Source organism: Cynocephalus volans, chromosome 6, assembly GCF_027409185.1.
Source record: "Cynocephalus volans isolate mCynVol1 chromosome 6, mCynVol1.pri, whole genome shotgun sequence".
NCBI lineage: Eukaryota > Metazoa > Chordata > Mammalia > Dermoptera > Cynocephalidae > Cynocephalus > Cynocephalus volans.
This window is the reverse complement of record NC_084465.1, coordinates 88,908,287-88,930,547: the sequence shown is the minus strand read 5'-3', so window position 1 is coordinate 88,930,547 and position 22,261 is coordinate 88,908,287.

Below are 22,261 nucleotides of genomic sequence, written 5' to 3'. Positions count from 1 at the left end.
TCGGAAACTCTTCCTCCCTAACTTTTCCTCTGTCTTATTGTAATCTTAACACAACCATTCATACCCACACCGTCAACCCACCAGGCACTTTCTTCTGGTGCAATGGAACCCTCTCTACCTCCATCCTGCCTAATCTTACTGCCCCATGCCTTCTTGTCACCATTGTCCCTCAACTCACTCTGTACACCAGTTCAGAACTGTTCCATCTTCTTCATCCCCCCTCAAGGCAAAAAAAGGGCCGCCTTCCTCCTGATCATGGTTGGTATTTCCCTAACAACATCAGTGGTCGGAGCCGGCCTGTTGGGAGGAGCCTTAGGACAGTTTATGGGCGGTCAAAGACATCAACGCTAAACTTGAAGGGGCTCTGACTTCCACTGCCGAATCTCTTTCCTCTCTACAGAGACAGATCACCTCTTTAGCTCAGGTCAGCCTCCAAAACCGCAGAGCACTAGAATTCCTCACTGCAGAAAAAGGAGGTACTTGCATCTTCCTTGGGGAAGAATGCTGTTATTATATCAATGAATCTGGTCTAGTAGAAACAAACATCATCAAACTCACTGACTTGGCTTCCAGCCTATGAACCACATCCAGTTCTAACCCCTTTTCTTCTTTTATCTTAAACCCTATCCTAACTTGGATTTGGCCCTTTGGGACCTCTAATCATTATCCTCATAACCTGCTTTTTCTTGCCCTGCATCATTAGGTTTCTTCAAACCCAAGTGGGAAAAATCTCTAATCAGGCCTTTAAACCAGCTTTTGCTTAGAAACTACCAGCTTCTAGGTACCGATGAACCGCCCGCCTCGTCTCGTGAGCACCTCAGCCGATGCTGAAGAGACACCACCTTACAGAGGAAACGCATTCCTACACGCCCTCACCACCAACGCCTGGCTGCTCCCTCCAGTCTCCAACTAGGAACAATGGAACCAGTGCATATTCGACTTGTGGCTTCAAGGAACGTTTATGGACTTTTCCCCTTTTGAAATTACTTGTTTCTCCACCCTCCTTTGGGGTTTCATAATGGGTATTTATGTACCTTCCTCCCTTTGCCCCCCCCACAACGCCCCAGTTCAGCAGGAAGTAGCTTGATGACTTCAAGGTCCCCTTTCCTAAAACAAGAAAAAGGGAGGAATGTAAGAACCCAAATGCCCCAAGGGATCACACCAAGGAATGTAAGAACCCAAATGCCCCAAGGGATCACACCCTGATCCTTCTCAGCCACACCCACCCCAACCCCATGCAGTATGCTAAGTAGGGATTGTATTTTAAGCTAATCAGCGTTCCCTTAAAGCCCTATATATGTGTGTGTGTGCTGCCTAATAAACGAGCTCTCTCCAGTGAATCGTCAACTGGTGTCGACTCGTCCTTTCAGACAGGGCTTAAGATGAAGGAGGAAAAGTGGTTAGAACTGGATGTGGTTCGTAGGCTGGAAGCCAAGTCGGTGAGTTTGATGATGTTTGTTTCTACTAGACCAGATTCATTGATATAATAACAGCATTCTTCCCTAAGGAAGATGCAAGTACCTCCTTTTTCTGCAGTGAGGAATTCTAGTGCTCTGTGGTTTTGGAGGGTGACCTGAGCTAAAGAGGTGATCTGTCTCTGTAGAGAGGAAAGAGATTCGGCAGTGGAAGTCAGAGCCCCTTCAAGTTTAGCGTTGATGTCTTTGACCGCCCATAAACTGTGTCCTAAGGCTCCTCCCGACAGGCCGGCTCCGACCACTGATGTTGTTAAGGAAATACTGACCATGATTGGGAGGAAGGCGGCCCTTTTTTGTCTTGAGGGTGGGTGAAGAAGATAGAACAGTTCTGAACTGGTGTACAGAGTGAGTTGAGGGACAATGGTGACAAGAAGGCATGGGACAGTAAGATTAGGCAGGATGGAGGTAGAGAGGGTTCCATTGCACCAGAAGAAAGTGCCTGGTGGGGCGACGGTGTGGGTATGAATGGTTGTGTTAAGATTACAATAAGACGGGGGAGAAGTTAGGGAGGAAGAGCTTCCGATGAGACGGTGACAGGGCAACAGAGTATTGTTGTCTTTGTCATCGGGCTCCCAGAGAGGGACTCCTGGAAGGTTAAGTTGTTCTGGTGGTGGGGAGGAGGCAGCATTGAGAAGAAGGGAAACATTTAAGGGACGGCCACCAGGAGCGGTCGCATGAGAGAGGCGCAAAGAAAACAATTTTCGGGAGAGAGAGCCGGCGAGGTGTGGTTGAGAAAGATGAGTGTTTCAGAAATGATTTATTGCCAGGTGTAAATGGGTGACCCTGGGGAACTAGCAGAAAAGGAAGAGGATTGTTCTAGAGCAGAGGAAAGTTGTTCTTCCTGATGTGAGATGTCCGTGGAGACATGAGATATTGGATTGTGGACAGGAACGTATTTGCGGGAAATTTCTAGATTTCCGCATGGATGAGAGGCATAGCCGTTGCAATAGAAGAAGGCAATGATCCTGGTAGCCCATCTGGAGTCCCAGGGATTGGAAATTGTTAGGGAGTATTGCCTGCTGTTGAATGTAAACAACCTGCTGCCCGCCCCAATGAGTGGGTCATGGATCTTGCAGGACCAATACGGACGGCCTCCGTAAGTGTCCAGCCACCATTTACAGTGGGCGGCAGTTGGGTCATAGAGAAAACATAGATAGGGACGGGTGGCTTCTTTGATTAACTTGGACGTAGCGAGAGGGATGTTTACAGGTTGAGAGCAACCGGAGGTGGGGCAATCTGCGGTCCCAGCTAGAGAGCCGCTGATCCGGGTTTGTTTTTCAGTGTAGGTCTCAAATAGTGCAAAGGATGACAGGACATGGGCCTTCCCACTTAGGGATTAGGGGGGTTTTGGGTTCTGGGGAAGTGTAGAATACTAATTGGCCTGGGCTGAGTGAAAGGTTATTTTTGGAAAGTGACAGATCTGGAGTAGCCAGTCCCGGTACTTCCATAATTCGGTGTGAAGGTGGGAGAGCAAGGGTAAGGCCATGGTGGGTGGTATGGGTCCTTCAGTTGCTGTGATCCCCGGGGGTAGGAGGGGCCTACCATACATGACTTCAAAAGGGGAAAGATTGGAGGGTCTTTTTGGGAGAGATCTGGTCTTGAGTAGAGCGAGAGGTAGAAGATGGATCCAATCAAGGTGTAATTCCAGAGACAATTTAGTAAGGTTCTGTAGGTTCTCTCTACCTTTCCAGATGCCTGAGGTCGGTAAGGGCAATGTAGGTGCCAGGGGAGAGAGAGTGACTGGGAGAGTTTCTGTATTACCTAGGCGGTAAATTCAGGTCCATTGTCAGATTGAATGGAAGTGGGCATCCCAAATCGTGGGATGATTTGGGAAAGGAGAGTCTGGGCTATGGTGGAGGCCATTTTATTGGATGTTGGGAATGCCTCCACCCATCCTGAAAAGGTATCAACAAACACCAAGAGGTATTTGAGGCACAGGACAGAAGGCATGTACGTAAAATCGACTTGCCAGTTGGCCGCGGGTGTGAGACCTCTGGCCTGTTGGGAGGGGTATGGCCCAGGTTTGAGAGGGGTGTTAGGATTGGTACGCTGGCAGATTGTGCATGAGGAGGAAATTTTTTGTAAGAGGGTTTTGTCAGATGGGGTGACTGAGAAGAAGGCTTGTAAACAGGTCATGGAGCAAGCGAAAGAGAGAGGACTTATCATCATTAGGCGGTTGAGGCTGAGAGGGTGTCTGTGAACCTTGGGAGCCGTATGGAAGAATGGGAAGTTGGTTTTGTGTCTGTGGGTGCCGTGCCGCAGTGCGTGCGGTGAGGTCAGCCTTACAATTCCTGCGAGTGATTGGGGAATCGTCCCTCTGGTGGGATCTGCAATGAATGACTCCTAATTTACAAGGTAAATGGGATGCCTCAATTAATGTGGAGATTAAAGCTGAGTTGGTGATTGTGTTACCCTTGGTGTTAAGCAGACTGCGTCCTTTTCATATGGTGGCATGAGAGAGAAGTATATGAAAGACATATTTGGAGTCCGTGTGTAAGTTAAGAGTTTTTCCTTCAGCTAGAACACAGGCTCGCGTGGCAGCGATAAGTTCAGCCTGCTGGTTGGTAGTACCCTTGGGTAAAGGTTGAGCTTCTATAACCGAAGCAAGGGAGACTATGGCATAACCCACGTAATGAGTGTTTCCTTCCTTGAATGAGGACCCATCCGTGAACTATGCGAGATCAGCGTGAGATAGGGGTCCCTCAGTGATGGAACAGTGGTAAGGTATAAAATTTTGAAGGCTTTCTATGCAGCTGTGCAAAGGGGTTTTGGGGGAATCTGGTATAGGCAGTAGGGTAGCCGGATTTAGGGGTGGGCAGGTAGTGAAGGATAGGGCAGGATTTTCCAGAAAGGAGGATAGGAGGGTTAGGATTCTGGAAGGTGGGAGGGATTGGAGAGCCTTATAGGTAAGGAGGTCTTTTAGGTGATGTGGTGAGAGAATGGTGAGAGGTACCCCAGATGTTAATTTGGATGCCTCCTTATGCAGTAACTGCCCCGCTGCCAGGGCTCTTAAACAGGGTGCCCAGCCTTGTACAGTGGGGTCCAATTGTTTTGATAGGTATGCTACGGGGGCAAAGGAGTGGCCATAATTCTGTCCTAGAACGCCCAAGCTTGTCCCGTATTTTCATGAACATAGAGGAAAAAGGGTTTAGTTAGATCAGGGAGGTGAAGTGCAGGGGCTGTTAGAAGGGCTTATCGAAGAACCGAGAAATGAGTAGAGGTCGCTGGGACCTTGGAGAGAAGAGTGTATGGATTTGATACAAGGGTGTGAATGGGAATGACAGCGGTGTTAACAAGGCAGAGATTTTGGATGAGGCTAAAGGCACCACTAGGTTTTTTTACAGCGAGTATGGGAGTATTGAAAGGGGAGCGAGTGGGACGGAGATACTCCTTTTTTAATAGGTCCTGAATGAGGAGGCTTAAACCGAGGAGGGCTGTTGTGGTTAATGGATACTGAGCCTGACAAATATATTTGGAGGGGTCTTTTAGTTTTATGTGTACAGGGGAACACTGGGCCAGAGCGGGGCTGGCAGTGTCCCAAACTGTGGGGTAAACAGGGTGCATCAGGATGGGTAAGGACTTCTTTGGAGGGGTGGAATTAGTAGGCTCTTGGGCTTGAACTAGCGCTAGGAGGAAGGAAATGGGGGAAGAGGAAGACAGGGGCAAAGTAATGGAGACTTGAAGCCGTGATAGAATGTCCCGACCCAACAAGGGGACGGGGCATTGTAGCATGACTAGAAAGGAATGGAAGAAAACGGGTTGAGTGCCTTGAAGGCAGCAGGTTAACAGAGGGGTTTTTTGGGGAAAGATTTGTTTACCTCCTACCCCGACTATAGGAGAGCTGGGGCCTTTATATTCCCTTAAGACTGAAAAGGTGGCTCCAGTGTCCAGGAGGAAAGATGTTGGGTGGCCGTCCACAACCATGGATACCCTGGGCTCTTGCTTTGTTATAGAGATGGTCGGGAAGGGCCCAAGGCTCCATCAGTCCTCCTCAGCGAGGCCCACCATAGGTGGTGTCCACGGTTCGGGGGACTGTGAGGCAGTTGGTCCCTCACCCCTTCGGGAAAGGGGGCAATCAGATCCCCAATGTCCCTTCTTTTTGCATTTTGGACAAGGAGTGGTGGGTGGCCTGGGGGTGGGGCAAGCCTTGGCCCAATGCCCTTCCTTTCCACATTTAAAGCAGGCTCCAGGTGGAGGCTTAGAGGTAGAGGCTGTGGGAGGGCGCCCAGGGGGTTTGATAAGCTGGGCCAACATCTGGAAGTTGGCGTGGTCGGCCTTTTGTTTTCGACATTCTTTTTCCTCCTCCCGATTATGAAAAACCTTGAAGGCCACTGACAGGATTTCGGTTTGAGGTGTTTCAGGACCCTGCTCTAATGTCGGGTTGCATTGGGCCAGGAAATAGGTCATAACGACATGCTGGCTGTCTTCTGAGTTGTGGTCTAAGTGTATTGTTGAAAGGCCTGAGTTAATCTATTGAGGAACTCGGAGGGAGTTTCCTCCTTTTTTGGACAATTTCTCGAATATTTGGAAATTGATGACCTTGCAAGCCGATTTTTTGAGGCCATTTATTAAGCAAGAGGCAGAACAGTCTTGAGCCTGGATTCCCTGGGCTGTGTTATAATCCCAATTAGGTTCCTGTTCTGGGACTGCTTGGGGGCCTGGCGGGTGATTCGGATTGGTACAATGGGTGTCAGTGGCATGGGTTTGGGCTGTATCCCAGACCCTGCGGCGTTCCTCAGGGAGGAGGGTATTGGCTAGGAGCATGAAGATGTCATGATGTGTGAGGCTGTAGGCCTGCAGGATCCATTGGAATTCTTTAATGTAGGTGGTAGGGTCGGTAGAGAAGGAGTCTAGTCTTTTTTCTAATTCTGTAAGGTCAGCTAGGGAAAAGGGAACATGGGCCCTAACTACTCCTTCAGCCCCAGCTACCTCACGTAGTGGGGCGATTGTTAAAGGGGCGGGGGGATGTCCTTGGGAACGGGTAAAAGGGGGGCTTAGTGGGTCAGGAGTAGGTGAGGGTGAAGACGGAGGAGTGGATGGTGCAGGAGGTACAGAAAGTGACGCGGATGATGGGGGAGGAGGAGCGGACGCTGGAGGCACTGGGGGAAGAGGAGGTCAGTAGGGTGGGGGTTCATCAGCAGGGTCGAAGGTGGAAGTATCGAGGGGTGACTGTGAAGAGGGTTTACAGGCTAAAAGGACTTGAGAGGTAGCACAGGAGGAGCAGAGGTTGGGGTTCTGAGCCAAGAGGTGAAAAGCCTCGATGTAGGGGATCTCCTTCCATTTTTTTAGGCACTGGCAGTAGTTAAAGAGGTCTCGTAGAATGTTAGGATCTAGTATGCCCTCAGGGGACCATGTTTTTTTTTTTTTTTTTTTTTTTTAAAGATGACCGGTAAGGGGATCTTAACCCTTGACTTGGTGTTGTCAGCACCACGCTCAGCCAATGAGCGAACCGGCCATCCCTATATGGGATCCGAACCCTGGGCCTTGGTGTTATCAGCACTGCACTCTCCCGAGTGAGCCACGGGCCGGCCCAATGTGTTTTGATTATCTAAAGGATAATAAGGAATTTGGTGTGGAGTTTGCAAAGGCATTGAAGTGGAGCCGTCCCCTAGGGAGGAGGAGGAAGCGCCCATTCTGGTCTCTTAATGGGAATTTAGAGAGTAATCAGACAGAGATTAGTGATAAGACAGATCCTTCGGCCGGTTGGGAAAGGCAGGATCCTAGAGGGCGTCCCCAGTAGGTCATGTCAGTCCCGGCAGGTTCAGGTACGAACCAGGAGGAGAGAAGGGAGGTGTGGGTCGTCACTCAGACCTCCACTTCTCTAGGGCAAAAGCCCGGTGCCTGAAGGAACCTAGCGCCAGGATTTTCTGATCGGTCCCGGACCCGGGAAGTGGAGAGAAGAGAGTGGTGGACAGGAGGGTGAAAGAGAGAACAGAATGGGGCTTTTAACCTCCAAAAATGAAAGTAAAAGTTTACCGGGGCTTTGGAACCTGTTATAGTTTGGGAATTTATGGTGGTCGTGAAGACCGTGGTGGGGTGGGGTATGGGTGTTAGGGGCTACCAGACGATCCCTGTGGTAGCCTGAAAAAGGGCTGGTGCCCTTTAGGAAAGGGAGCTTACCTAATGATGAGCCGGTGGTGAGTGGAAGGAGCCAGCACTGAAAAGAATGGACAAGGGTGGACCGTCAGTGTTGAGTGGTGGAAGGGAGGCCGGTCCTGGCGGGACAGAGTTCCTGAGGGGCGACTTGGAAAGTGCTGCTGCTGCCATCCGAAAAGTGTCGCCGCTCGAGAGAAACTCCGTCCCAGGTTTCGGCACCAAATGAAAGGACGAGTCGACACCAGTTGACGATCCACCGGAGAGAGCTTGTTTATTAGGCAGCACACACACATATATATATAGGGCTTTTAGGGAAGGCTGATTGGCTTAAAATACAATCCCTACTTAGCATACAGCATGAGGCTTGGGGTGGGTGTGGCCGAGAAGGATCAGGGTGTGATCCCTTGGGGCATTTGGCTTCTTACATTCTTTGGTGTGATCCCTTGGGGCATTTGGGTTCTTACACATACAATCGCTGTGCCATAATTTACCATTTTCCTGGTGTTGGACATTTTGCCAGGCATGTGCCATTTAAACTTCATTTTTATATATCATTTAACAGTTTATAGAAGTAGGAGTTCAAGAGACACTTATTGACTGAGTCACCAGCCCCCTGAAGGCAGTTGAGAGGAGGTGCTTAAGTGTTTTCTGTTCTCTGTCTCAGCAGACACCCAAAATCTACCATAGTTTCAGGGGTATAATGAGAATCTTTTGAAGATACACATGGATGTTAAGACTTCATTAATAAAGGGAAAAGCCCTATAGGAATCATCTAATGAGGTACCACTTCTCCTTAAAGGATTATTTACCTACTTGATTTTCTTGCCTTTTTTTCCCCCCCATGCTGATGGTCTGTCAGATTAGCAAAACTACTTTTGTTGGAGTGAGCAGGGCTAAAGACATGTTGGGACCTAAAACAGCCTGGGCTGTAGGGAAATATAAAAGGCACAGTTTTTTCGTTTGTTTGGGTTTTTTGTTTGTTTGTTTGTTTGTTTGTTTTTGGCATTTATTTCTCTGAGTTCCCTCTTTTCCCATGGTTGTTTGATATTTTGAACCTTGGTTATGGGGTAAGGTGATATTATTTACATAAAAGTAAAGTTGTTTTCTGGCCAGCCTGTAATTGCACACTTGCCATGAGATACATACTATCTAGACCCTGAGAAACCAAGGAAGACATCAGTAAAGCTGTGCTGACTCCACCCCAAAGCAGGACCCTAAGATAACATCAAAGATGGGAACAGAAACCAGACAGAGCCTTGGCAAGACCTTTTACCTGGCTCCTGGCACAGAGCCCCCACATCTCATGTCCCCTTTCTTCTTGCTTTTCACTTCCCACATTTCATTCCCTTAATCCCCTCTTTAAAAACCCCTCAGTAGGGGCCAGCCCGTGGCTCACTCAGGAGAGTGTGGTGCTGATAACACCAAAGCCATGGGTTCGGATCCTATATAGGGATGGCTGGTTTGCTCACTGGCTGACAACACCAAGCCAAGGGTTAAGATCCCCTTACCGGTAATCTTTTAAAATACATACATACATACATACATACATACATACATACATACAATAAAATAAAATAAAAACCCTTCGGTAAATCTGAGCCTTTGAGATAGTTTTAGTTTGGCCATTCTCCTTTCATGTTTGTCAGAGAGATGGTTAGCCTAACATCTCTCCTCAGGTCCATGAGTATTCCTGAATAAAAGCCGACTTGCTATTCCATCAGCAATTTGACTTTTGAATTTATTGTTTTGTTTGGTGACAGGTAACCAGCCTTGATTTCGGTAACAAGATTCTAGTGAGCCTAAGCCAGGGGCTGAAAGCCCTGGGGTTTTGGCAAGCCTCAGCCACAAGCTGAATGCCCTGGGTTCTGTAACAAATTTTGGTGAGCCAAGTCAGGGTTTTTGTACAGGGTAGGCAGTCGGACTTGGGTTTGGTAAAACTTTCATCCAATTTTCTAAAAGAGTTGTCTCTGTGAAAGACAAGGAAGGGGTCTTAGTCCATTCGGGCTGCTATAACAAAATGCCATAAACTGTGTGGTTTATAAACAACAGAAATTTATTTCTGACAGTTGTGGAGACTGGGAAGTCAAGTCCCTGGCAGATGCAGTGTCTGGTGAAAGCCCACTTTCTGGTTCATTGATGGCCATCTTTTCATTGTAACCTCACGTGGTGTAAGGGGCTAATGAGCTCTCCAGGGCCTCTTTTGTAAGGGCACTAATCTCCTCCCAAAGGCCCCACCTCCTAATACCATCACCTTGGAGGTTAGCAACATATGAATTTGGTGAGGGTGGGCACAAATGTTCAGTCCATTGTAGAAGGCATCTGTATTAGTTATCTATTGCTACATAACAAATTACCCCCAAATTTAGCAGCTTAAAACAACACATTTATTATCTCGCACAGTTTCTGGGAGTCAGAAATCTAGGAGAGACTTAGCTGAATGGTTCTGGGTGTTTCTCATGAGGTTGCAGTGAAGCTGTTGGCTGGACCTCAGTCATCTCAAGGCTCTACTGGGACTAGGGAATCATCTTCCAAGCTCACTCACATAGTTGTTGGCAGGCCTTGTTCCTCACTGGCTGTTGGCTGGAGGCTTCAGTTCCTCACCAGGTGGGCCTTTCCATGGGACTACTCAGAACATGGCAGCTGGCCTCCCCAGGCAAGTGGTCTGAGGTTGGGAGTGGGGGTGGAGAACACCCAAGGCAGAAGCAGCAGTCTTTCATAACCTACTCTTGGAAGTGACATACCATGTGTACACTTTTGGTCACACAGAAAAAGGCTGATAGAATGTGGGACTCTCCCCAAGGATGTGAATACCAGGAGGCAGAGTCATTGGAGGTGAACCTGGAGTCATGCTACCACAGTGTCCAACTAAAACCTACTTCCTCTACAACCCTCTCTTATCGCTTTAAGATTGGTAGAAACAGGGAAACACAATTTCACTTTTAAACAGTAAGGTTCCTACTTAGTTACCCTAGGAATTGTAAACTCACCCATGGTTTGCCAAGTCCTCTGTGGTTTGTAGAAGCATATGTTGCAAGGAGTGGAAATTTGTTTGCTATCTTGGTGGTATTTAACTGGCATTTTGCTACATTTTCTGTTCTTATTTGACATCTGGACATTATACACAATGCACTCTTGGTATTAGTTACTTCATTATAAGTCTTTATTTCCTCATTGAAGCACTAACTTTATGCAAAATTCCACCAACTCTCTGCTTACGTGATTCCTGGTATTTTTTACATTAAATACTTCTTTTTCCCCTGAGAGTTTCCAACTTTATGTTAATAATTATGACAGCTTTTTATAGAGTCTTAGTTTTCCTGTGGGCTTAAATTCACAACTCAGCATGTATTATAAAAGAACACACATGCTATTATGGGTATTTGAATGAATATAAGAATGCAGCTATATGATTTTCTCTTAAATTTGCCTAAGCCTAAATAAAAGCCTCTGTTAGCTAATTCACAATTTAACTTAAAAATCTGTAGGTGAAGGGGCAGGCCCATAGCTCACTTGAGAGAGTGTGGTGCTGATAACACCAAGGCCGTGGGGTCAGATCCCTATATTGGGATGGCTGTTTAGGTCACTTGGGAGAGCGTGGTGCTGACAACACCAAGTCAAGGGTTAAGATCCCCTTACCGGTTTAAAAAAAAAAAAAAAATCTGTAGGTGAAAAGTATTTACATCAATATTCTACAAGAAGTGATGAAAGATCCTGAAAAAAGATAGCATTTCTGATTTCATGTTGTATCATATAGTCCTAGGCATTCTATTTCTCAATAAAGGATACGATTGCCCGATAAAGGACTTTAACCATGATGGTGTAAATGTAGAAACACCCCCACATTCATGTAGACTATAAAACTAACTTTCTTTTCTCTTTATAGCTAGCCCTTAATGATTAACTAAGATACTATTGAAAGAAGTTATCCATTATACTTGAAGACCTTACATCCTGTCTCCCTGATACATTTATCTATATAAATCCCAGCCCTTAGTTGATCCAGGAAGCAGTTGGAGCTTTACCCTCTATCTCCTAGTCAACATCTTCTGAAATAAAAATCCTTTCCTTTAAGTTCTGTCTGGTGGGTGTCATTGGCAATCATATAGCAGCAAGCACTTGGATCCACATGGGTCAGGGATTCCCCCAACTAAGTTGGCTGATGGTGACAGAGAATCCCACAGGACTTGTTCATTACCAATGGTAAGAATACAGCCTTGAGTAATTGCTCTTTACAATTTAAAAAGAACTATAAACAGAAACCAATATTTTATGTGATTTATGGTTAGTTTTCTTGTCTTTTCCTTACCAAGATTTTTGTACAATTCAAGCATTACTGCTTACTGTCCAAGGAAATACACCCACTGTTGCAGGACTCAAGGGATTCCTTTCTCTGTCTTAATGCAAACAGAGAAATGACTGCCAATTTCTTCTGAAACAATGAGCTGTGTCCTAGGTCTGGAGTTCTATCTTCTATCCAGGAGCATGCCACTTTCTGCCCTGGGCACTCTTATCACCCACTTTTAGCCTTTCTTCTGCTACCCCACATTCCTACTTTCCCCAGTCACATGAACATCATAATCACCCCCTCATTCCACCAAGTCATCAGGGTGAAGATGCCAGCTGGGCTTTTGCTCTAGCTTCCTTTGCCTTCCACATCCAGTCATCAGCAGGCCCATGCGTCCTTACCCATCCCTGTCTCCAGTGATCAGAGTCTACCCAGCTTCTCATTTCCTCTTCCCACAGCCCCCACTGTAATGCAGCTACCTGCAGTACAGTGATCTTGCTATATGATGTTCCTTCAGTTCCATGCTTACTCCGGCCTCCTCATGATGGACATGGCTGTCATGCCTATCTTACTGCCACGACAGTGCTCATGTCCTCATTTATGACAGTGGACACACAGCTTGGCACTGTGTTTCTTGTATATCCTTTCCTATAGACTAAGCTGTATCTCTTCAAAGCAGGAAGCATTAGGAGAATTATAGTGGACATGAACTGTGGCAGGCACTTTATATACACCAGTGACTCTCAACCAGGGATGATTTTGCCCCGCAGCAGAGATTTGGCAATGTCTGGGGACATGTTTGGTTATCGTAACTGGAAGGGGTGCTGCTGGTACCTGGTGGGTAGAGGCCAGGTATGCTGTGTAACATTCTATAATGCTCAGGATCGTTCTCACAACAAAGAATTGTCAGGCCCCAAATGTCAATGGTTCCAGATTGAGAAACCCTGGTGTACCACTCTCATATAGTCCTCACAAAAGCCCCAGAGGATATGATTATCTTCGTTTTCCAGATAAGGAAGCTGTTTCTTTCCTCAGTTTCCTGTAAAACACAACTGAGATAAGTTATTTTTCCTAGTTCCATCCTCTGGTGGAAGTAGAATTTGCATCCAAGACTCTCTACCTAGAGAGTCTGTGCTATTTTTTCCTACTACCTCCCCCTTGGTACTGGACTGTACTGACTGACAATCAGGAACAGTTAGGGCAGGACTGAAGATGCTCCATGCCTCTTTGGTTCAGACTGCAGATTTTGATCTGTTAGTAGGTTGGTCATGAAATTAATGATGGTCTGGGACCAGCAAAATAACAACAACAGTAATAATCAAAGACAAAAAAAGACTAGAAAACATGTAAATGTATTGTCTTGTGAAATTTTAGTTTCAGATATGTGTGTGTATGGGTGGGTGAGTACTGTATCCTAATGTAAAATTTATTTCTTCTTAAGATTTGCCATCAAAATGTTTGAGAAACGTGCTCTATACAGTTGCTGAGTTGGGGGTGTAATCTATTAAGGAAGATTGAGTTGTGATCCCTGAGGATAGATGATTTTGTGCATCCTGAAGCCAGCTTGATCCAATGTGTGGGCGATAGGAAGAAAAAGGTAAAATTGGGTTAATTATGTACTGGAGACACTATCTTCCCAGTAACTGTACATTCATCAAACATTTATAAGATTCTGCTCTACGTGGGACTGTTCTAGGCAGTAAAGATGTAGTGGAGAACAAAACAACAGTAAAGCTCTAATGGAGCTACATTCTGGTGAGAGCAGGCAGGCGATAGTCAGGGAGATAGACAAAGAGTAGAAATTATCCACCTAATGGAGACTGTAGTCACTTTCAGAGTTGCATCTCCTCCCCCAGCATTCCAGTCATATCATTCACTCCCTGCATCGTTGTTTCTAATGATTTCAATTCATATCTCCCTCCAGAATCAGTGCGGTGATCAACCTCAGCACACACAGAATTTAGATAAAGGAAAAATTAAAAAAAGAAGGCCAGGAACGAGTATGAGATTAGATAATGTAATCCTGAAACTGTACTATTACAGCTTTTAGAATACTGTTAAGATGCTCCAGAACTGCCATGAAGAGATGACAATAAGTTATGCAGCTTTTAGCCCTCTAGTTAAGAATATCATATATTTAAACAGTTTATCGTTCCTCCCAATTTGTTTTATTTGAAGAGTGAATTTTTTGTGGCCTTTTGGGAGTTCATCTCATGTTTATAGATGATGACTTTCTGAACAATGGATATGTATGTAGGAGCAAAAGGACTATGCATTATTGATATGGAGTCAATAAATAATCAGACTAGTGCTTCCTTTGTTGCTGTGATACAGTAACACCATATGATACAGATGAACTGTTACATTAGAGATGTTCTAGTCTATTATATATGGAGAGATGAAGAAATGTCATATTAGAGAATTTTACAAGATGTCATATTCATACATGAACTGCATATGTCTAGGGCTGGGAATGTCTGGTTTGTGAAGTGACTCGAATTTTTGGCCAATGGCAGGTAAGGATACTGCAAAGAATGAACATGTGAATTTGGGTGGAAATGGCCTTTAGGCTGTGGGAGCATGTGGATGTAAGTGGTGCTTGGATGGTGGCTGGTTGAGATTTTATTCTTATTTTCATCAAATGGTTAATCTGAACCAGCTGTGTGTGTTAGGTGCTGAGGATAAAACAGTGAACAAGACATAGTCTCTGTTCCCTAGGAGCTTGTCAGGGGAAGACAGGCAAATTAGCTAGCAATTACAATACTGTGAGGTAAGAGGATTATACACCTTAATCCTATAGATTATGGATTGTCAAATTACAGTCTTTGGGCCAAATCCAGCCCTCTGCTTATTTTTATATGCCTGTTTTTCTGTGACCCAAAAGCTAAGAATGGATTTTACATTTTTAAGTGGTTGAAAAAAAAAAAAATAACGATATTTCATGACACGTGAAAATTATATAAAATCAAATTTTGGTGTCAATAAGTTTTATTGGAACACAGCCACGTCATTCCTCTATGACTGCTTTCGTGTTACAGTGGCAGAATTGGTAGTTACAACAGAAACCGTATGGCCCACAAAAGCCTGAAATATGTACCGTGTGATCCTTTACAGAAAAATGTTTGCTAACCTCTTCTTTAAAATAAAGCTGGTAGGCATCAAAAGACCTAAGTGATAATGTGAGTTATCTGGGGCTAATATCAATAAAACAATTATTCTCATAGAAACAGATCATTTAATTTTTTGCTTATATACCAGTTGGATGAGAGATAGACTTTAGAAAGAGCTCACCTACTCTTGACATTTATGTTAATCCTTAGGAAATATGTCACTGAAGCTAAGACAATTTAAAATATGCAATAAGTCTACATATGAACTATTAATCTAGGGTAATACCTTATTTAAAGTACAGAGTAAAAGCAAATGATATAAAAATTGAGATATAGTTTTGTACTTAACCCACCCTTCCTTCTCCCTGCTTCTTACTGGAATTGACTGTAAACTGATTAGGTTGTAGCCATTCTGCTACACTTAAGTGCAGTTGTATTTATTTTAGCATCTTCAAGGTCTTCTGTGCTATAAATCAGAGAACTGTGATGATTACACAAGGTGTTTTTTTTCCTTCTATAATATAGTTGACCATCGTAGTCCAAGAGACCCCCTTCCACCCACCCCACTGCCACCGGGCTTAACTGTTACAAGTCCTTTCTACAAGTATGAAATGTGAAGCTCTCAGGAAAATTTCTATCTAATTCTAAAGACCCTTTTAAGATTTATAATCTTCTAACCAGAGCCTTTATCCTAAAGATATTTGTTTCCTGTGTGGAGATTAAACTGCTGGCTTTTTGCTGCATAAGAACAAGTTGGCAATAATATTTGACATGCTAGAAATTATTCTAAAAACTCACCAGCTTGTTTTAGTAATTTATTTTAGGGCTTTTCTTTGGGTTACCTTGGAGATTGCTTTGCACTTTGATTTCGGAATTTAGCAAGTGCACTTTGTTTTCTGGAGGGCAGGGAGAAACCAGTAAAAATCAGTAAGCAAATAGTGAAGAAATGAGTTATAACTTCATTTTCTGTCAAAAACCTGGAGAGTCTGCCAAAGTTCAGGAATTGTTTGAAAGGTGCCATTTCATCCTTATTCATTTCTCTTGAGTGACACTCAGGTTTCCAGTCTGTAGGAAATCACTGCAACCCCAAGTAGCATCAGAACAATCTACAGGGTACCCCAAAAGACTTAACCTGAAAATTGTAGTAATGAATCCCAAGGGCAATAGCTAAAGATGTGGCTGAGAATGCGAAACAAAATTCAGCACCTGTACATAGCATCTGGGTTCTCTGTGGTATAAGCCACCAGACAGCACAAAGTACATTTCCCCAATAGTTGACTGGGAAATCTGCCTGTAAGAATGTGTCTCATCCTCAGCCTGGCTTTGTGGAGTGGAGGGCATTCCAGGATTCAGGCATTTACCAAGTTCAGGCCATTGGACACCAAACACTTTCATAATCATCCTGTTCCCTCTGTAAAATGGATAAAATGACTATTTTATTGATGTCACACCACAGAAGTGTGAGGGAGGGAAGACATGGAGGCAAGAATAGGAAAGTTTCAAAGAGGTGACAGAAAATGATGACATGACCAAATCAAAGAGTCTATGAAGGGGAAAAAAAGGCATGACTCTAAAAATTTAGCTTGTTTTTAATCTCCCTCCTCAGCTTTATGAGGTATGATTGACAAATAAAAAGCATATTTACAGTGTACAATATGATGTTTTGATATATGTGTATATTCTGAAGTTATTAAATCAAGCTAATTAACATATCCATCACCTCACCTATTTATTTTTGTAGTGGTAAGAATATTGAAGATCTAATCTCAGCAATTTTCACGTATATGATCTATTACTATTAACTGTAGTCACCATGCTATACAATAAATCTCCAGAACTTATTCACCCTGTCTAACTGAAACTTTGAACTGTTTAACCAACTTCTCCCTGTTCACCAACACCTTGCACCCCTACCTCCACCATTCTACTCTCTGCTTCTATGAGGTCGACCTTTGTAGATTCCACATTAAGTCACATCATGCAATATTTGTCTTTCTGTGCCTGGCTTCTTTTTACTTATTGTAATGTCCTCAGGTTCATCCATGTTGTCACAAATGACAGGATTTCCTTCTTTTTTAAGGCTGAATAGTATTCCTTAGTATACATATATACAACATTTTGTTTATCCATTAATCATGAATAGTGCTGCAACAAACATGGTAGTGCAGATATCTCTTCAACATACTGATTTCGTTTTCTTTGGATATATGAGCATACCCAGAAGTGGGGTTGCTGGATTATACAGTAGTTCTATTTTTAATTTTTTGAGGAACCTCCATACTTTTTCCCATAATGGTTGTATGTACTAATTTGCATTCCCACCAACAGTGAACAAGTTCCCTTTTCTTCACATCCTCAACACATATCTTTTGTTTTTTTCTTTTTTCTCCACAGGAAAGAATTCAAGAGCAGAGTCATATCTTTTGTCTTTTTGATAACAGACATTCTTATAGGTGTGAGGTCTCGCGGTTTTTAGCTTGCATTTCCCTGATGATTAATGATGTTGAGCATTTTTTTCATATACCTGCTGTCCATTTGGGATGGGAGAAAACATTTGTAAATCATACATATGAAAGGGGTTAGTATCTGAAATATACAAGAAACTCAAACAATTCAATAGCAAGGAAACGAATAACCAGATTAAAAAATGACTTTTTTAAAAAGTATTTTTTTCAGGTAAGAGCCATTCTCATGTTCTTTTTCTTCAGGCAGCCTTATCAAAATATGTAATTCACATACCATACAATTCACCCACTTACAGAATACAATTAAATATATTAGTATATTCATAGGTTTGTGCAACCAGAGGCACAACTCTCAAATGCGGCATATTTTCTTTTGGCTGGCTGAGCAAGGTGTCCCAATTGCATGTCTCTGTTTTATTTGATCCTTTATTTTCAGGCCAACCTGACGGAATGTTCTCAATAGCATCCGTCTTAAAATGCAAATGCCACCAGGAAAAGAAATATGTGTTTAAAATAAACCTGTGTCCAAACCTAGCTGAGTACCAGCAAAGTACAGAGCACATGGTTAACACTTGATTCATAATAATAGTACCATTTTAAATTTGAGCTTGCTTGTTTGAAGGAAGGATAGCAATTGCCATCATGGATGTAATTCATCCTTGAAAATGGACATGTACTAACAGCCCCTGAGTTCTTCTCACTTCCCCTCCTTCCTCTCGCTTCTCTCAGGTCAAAATGGCAGGGTGTGGGCCCATTGTAGTCCACTTCTCTGCTATGGAAGAAAAATGCTTATGCTTTTAATTAAGTAAATGAGAAGTAATAGGAGAAATTATTGAAAGTATAGAAAACAATGATAAGTACAAGGGAGGCCATTGCAGATTATGTGCGGTAAAGTAGGTTTCATGATCCAGAGAAAAAAGGGTGCATTCCTACAACTATTTTATTAATTTGGGCATTTGACTCACCCAAGCTACAGTACTTTCTATTTTATTTTATTTATTTTTGGCGGTTGGCTGGATTGAACCCTGGATCTTGGTGTTAACAGCATCACACTCTAACCAACTGAGCTAACTGGCCAACCCTCAATTTAAAAAATATATATGAGGGCCAGCCCATGGCTCACGAGGGAGTGTGGTGCTGATAACACCAAGGCCACAGGTTCAGATCCCTATATAGGGATGGCCGGTTGGCGCACTTGGGAGAACGTGGTGTTGACCACGTCAAGCGTTAAGATCCCCTTACTGGGCCGACCCCGTGGCTCACTTGGGAGAGTGCGGCGCTGGGAGCACAGCAGTGCTCCGGCCGCGGGTTCGGATCCTATATAGGGATGGCCGGTGCACTCACTGGCTGAGCGCGGCGCAGGCGACGCCAAGCCAAGGGTTGCGATCCCCTTACCGGTCACAAAAAAAGACAAAAAAAAAAAAAAAAAAAAAAAATAGATCCCCTTACTGGTCACCTTAAAAAAACAAAAATGTATATATATGAATTTTCCCTTTCTAGCCTTAATATATGATCCATATATTGAGCTTGTTTTATTTTAAGGGTTTACTCTTCTTTTGGCAGATTTTTTTTTTTCTTTTGGTGGCTGGCCAGTACTGGGATCTGAACCTTGACCTTGTGTTATATACAAGGTCTAACCAACTAAGCCAACTGGCCAAACCCTTCAGTTGAGTTTTTGAATGGTGGAACCACCATATTTCAAGCCCAAATTTAGACTGAGAGCCCTTCCTCCAAACACTCCTTTCCTCAAATAGGTACTAGTACTTCTTTCAGGTGCTAGGGATACAGCAGTGAAAAAGACAAGTACTTGTTCCCATGATGTTTACATTCCAGAAGAGGGGAAAGCAAAAGATTCAGAGTTCCCCTTTGCCTTCATTTACATAACCACCACCTCTACAGAGGTCAGTATCCTATTTACTCATGATAATATAAGAGAGCAGGGTAATTTGTTTTAAGAATTCTCTCCTATTAGATATAATGGCTTGGTACTAAAAGTTGTTGAGTATGGCTTTCTGTGGAGAACTGGGATTTCAGAGTAAAACTGGGTTTTTTATTGTATTGCCATTCTGTATAACAAACTGCAAGAAAGTGATAGCATTCTCTTTGCAGCATGTCCAAACGTTTATCCTTTTCACACGTCAGAGATAAATTTCTATTATTCAGGAAATTTTCCTAGGGGAGAGGAATCTCATATCCATGAAAGCTAAATAAAGAGGGTAGAGAAGTGAGAAGGTATAACAAGAACTTCATTGTAACACTATTTGCTAGAAAGATGAATTCACTTTAAAGTATGTCCATCTTGGAATCTATCCAAAGGTGTTTAGTTACTGAAATACCAAAAAGGCCTTAAGTAGTAGCATAGATCCTGAATGCAATATGTATCTTCTTCAGTTTGCTAATTTCATTCTGGAATTTCCCAATGCCCAGTCTCACCTAGACTTTTCCTTCTGGTTATCTGCTACTGTCTATGGTGTTTCCTAAATAAGCATCCCGTGCGGTATCTGCCAATAATGAACCTTTTAAAAATAGGCTGTTAGCAGGTTGTCAGAATTACCAAGAACCACATCTCTGCTTATTTTTTCTAAAAGATGACTGGCAAGGGGATCTTAGCCCATGACTTGGTGCTGTCAACACCACGCTCTTCCAAGTGAGCCAACCGGTCATCCCTATATAGGGATCTGAACCCATGGCCTTGGTGTTATCAGCACCACTCTCCCAAGTGAGCCATAGGCCGGCCCTCATATCTCTGCTTATAAATAAGGAAAATCGAGGTTTTTTTTTTTTTTTTTTCTTTACCAATTACAAAAGAAACCACAGGAAGGGGGAAAAAAGTAGACAGGGATCACACTATTAATGTTTCAGAGGTCCTAAAAATAGCTTATTGGTAATAAACTCCAGGTCAAAGTGTCCCCTTTTATTCTCAATGGTATTAAACTCAGGGATCTTGACAAACCAGTCAATACCTGTCAAGGTATTTGAGCAGGTTCGAGGACCTTTAAAAAAAAAGAAGAGCTTAGGTTTTATCTGTTAACCAACTTTTTTTTTTTTTTTTTTGCAATGGCATGATTATTTTCTTTGATCCGTAGAATTTGGGAAACTTTGCTATCTACACATCTGACTTCCTCAGTAGATGTCCATTTTGGAAAACAAACAAAAATCAGAATCCTTCATCATGATAGCTAATGAAAACTCAGACAGATTAAAGACCCAACTATAAAAAACAACTTGGTGAAAATAAAAGAAAATTAAGTATTTGTATAACTTTATCTTCAGGATGTGAGGTATTTTAAAACAAGGTAGAACCACCAGAGGACAGAGACTGACAGAGCTGATCACATAAAAAAATTTGGTACAACAAAAAGATATAGACCATGTTAAAATACAAACACTGGAAGAAAATATTTTCTACACGAAAAACTTGTGTTAATATCCTTAGTACAAAAGAAACTCCTACCAATCAAGGAAAAAAACAGTAAAACTGGCAATTAATTTATAGATGAGGAAATGCAAACATAGCAGTCATTAAGCATGAAAAGAACACTCAACAAAAATATTAGACATGCAAATTAAAACAAGATGCCATCAAATTGGCTAAAAATTAGTAAGATCAATGTTATTATTTTGTAATACGAATGAGAATATGAGGTAATGACTATCGATGAAGGAGTAAACCAGTGCAAGCTTGATTTCACTGACTTCTGTGAATCCATCTATATCTACCAAGTGTCACTATACATAACGTTTAAGAATGTTCACTCCATTAATGTAGCAGCAAAAAACTACAATCAGCCAAAGTACTCATATCCAGCAACTGTAAGTTGGGGAACCTCCACACATTTTCTATGTCCCTATTAAAATTAATAGATAATTCAGTTGGTTAGAGTGCAGCCTTATAACACTAAGGTCACAAGGTTTGGATCCCCATACTGGCCAACCACTCAAAGATTTGAGAAAATTCCTGGGATGGTGGTTATCCTCTCTCAACCTAAAACACACGTTGATTACTACATATAAGGCACTTTTCTAAGTGTCTCACATGCATGTATTTCATCCTTAACAGCAACCCATGAAGAAATGATGCTTTACAGATGAAGCTGAGGCACAGAGAAGTGAAGTAACTCGTTCAAAATCAAGATATAGATGACAGGTTCCAACCTAGGCAATTTGGCTGGAGTGGTGAGCAGACATATTAGATAGGGTAGACAGATTTTAATATATTTACTAGGTAAGATGGCACAAGGTAAGTTTGGTGAAAAATAAATTGTAAAACATATAATTCTATTTTTGTTAAAAACAACAGTATTTAAGTGTATAAAATAGTACAGAGGTAAAGAAATGTACATCTACTGAACTACTTTGGGATGGGGGAAAGAGATTGAAGAGGTGGCTTTACTTCTCTATCATATGACTTGTTACAAACATATTCTTACATAACTAGACATCAGAGCAGAATTGATGGGAAATAGTTTTCTTCCTTCACCTGAAGATCTAGGATTCAGGAATTCAAGAACTTGAATGATTTGGCTCAATCTTTTCCACAACACACCTGTGGTAGACAGAGCAATGGAAAGAGGAAGAATGGAAGGTGCTACGCTGCTTGCTGGTTTGAAGATGGAAGGGGCCTGAAGCCACAGAATGTAGGTGGCCTCTAGAAACACAAAAAGACAAGGAAATTGCTCCATAAAGAACCACCCTGCTGATACCCTGACTTTAGCCCAATGTCACTGATTTTGGACTTCTGAACTTCAGAAATGTTAACAAGTTTGTGTTAAGGCATTGTTTGTGGTAATTTGTTACAGCACCAAAGGGAAACTAATGTTAACACCTGAG